Genomic DNA, 1,715 nt, shown 5'->3' on the forward strand with positions numbered 1-1,715 from the left:
TGTTTCTGAATTAATAATTATATTAATTACAAAGTTACATATCAACAAGAAAGATTTTATGCCGGACATCGCTCGCATATAAATCAACAATTTATATAATTGCTCTTCGTTACCTTGATTTTCTCCCATACGCTTTACCTGCAAACTAAATTATGATATAACAAATAATTCAGCATTGGAAATTAACTTTTGCTCGACGCGAAATTCACAAGTTTGTATATGATTTGTCTTTTCAGTTGAAAAGAGAAAGAGAGAAAGAGAGAGATTCTAATTGCAATCTTTATTCGAAGGTAATATAAAATAAATATAATATCTCGAACGACATTTTATCAAAATAGGTATTTCATGTATAAATTTACTATAAATTTTGATATTTACATATAAAGTTGGATTATACAGGCTGGATACACAAACCAGAAAAGCAGCACAAATTGGTTCACAATTGGTTATTTAAAATGCTGGCATTCTTATCGTGATGTCGTGTGCTTGTGATGAACGAAAGGAAAGGAAACGAAAGGAAAGGTCAATGGTGCACGAAATCAACGAATTATACGATCGTATTTTTTATTAATCCTCTTGCAAAGTAATTGGAAGATTTTGAAGTCGGGCATAAAGAGCTTAAACTGACTTCAGAGTACAAACCGCCATTCTAATGAAGGTGAACAATGTTTCCGCGATCTGTAATCGTACTTGACTGGCACAGTAATCGAGCAGATTCCAATACGCGATAATAGGTTTGGAAATAATGTATAGCGTTCTAGATCCGCGTCCCGCCATCGAAGAATGTTTCAATCGATAAAAGAGCAGAGCTTGCAAGAGCGATTTTTTTATTCCCCTGTGGGGGAAAGAGAATCGAGAAAGCTTTAATGTTTCACGTCTATTCACCGATGAGATTGGAAAATTATCAAAAGGCAATTCGCGTACAAGATGCTCACCATCTTGTGACTATTTAATTTCCAATTTTCCACTCTAACTTCTTGCTATCTTTCTATCTTTCGCGAGCAAAAAGATGACGATCAATAAACTTGAACTTTTGTTTAAAAAACAAAACGTGTCACGCAAATGAAATTTTTTTTTACGAGCATCCAACCATTAATTTTGCGATTTCAAATTATTCGAAAATACGATCGTATACGAATTGAACGATGCCAAGTGTTTCCCAAAATGTTTTTTTTTTACGATAATCGAATAACTTTCTTATATATATATTTAAAAAAAGGGATTTAAAATTTTGTGAAAATTTTAAACGAACGAATAAAGAAACATAGAAAGTCAGAAAACCTAAAAAATGATTCGCAACCCGCAGATATCTATAGCCCTATTACAGGTTGTACACAGTTGACAATCCGGATGCGCTGGAGTGACGATTCTATTGGCATCTTTTGCCCTTTTATGCAGCACGCTTGATCCGACCAGTGACATTCGGAGTATCGTAGGTTAGGTGTGTAAGTACGAAATCCTCGTGGGAAAGTTCATGAAAGTGTTTGGCCGGGATCGATGTTGCGCAGTGTTTTACATCACCGAGAGTACGGAACCAATAGCGCTTTCGCAGATTGGTACGTAAATAGAAATGGAATTCGTTGCTTTTACCAGTGGCATCCACCATTTATTGCAGTTTTAATGATTTCCTACTTGGAAAAAAGGAAAACTTTGCTTGTTTCGAAGTTTCGTTGTGTATTATTTGAGTACGTAATAATAATAATAATAATAATAAT

The sequence above is a fragment of the Apis dorsata genome, unplaced genomic scaffold (assembly GCF_000469605.1).
Source record: "Apis dorsata unplaced genomic scaffold, Apis dorsata 1.3 scaffold_8, whole genome shotgun sequence".
Classification (NCBI taxonomy): Eukaryota; Metazoa; Arthropoda; class Insecta; order Hymenoptera; family Apidae; genus Apis; species Apis dorsata.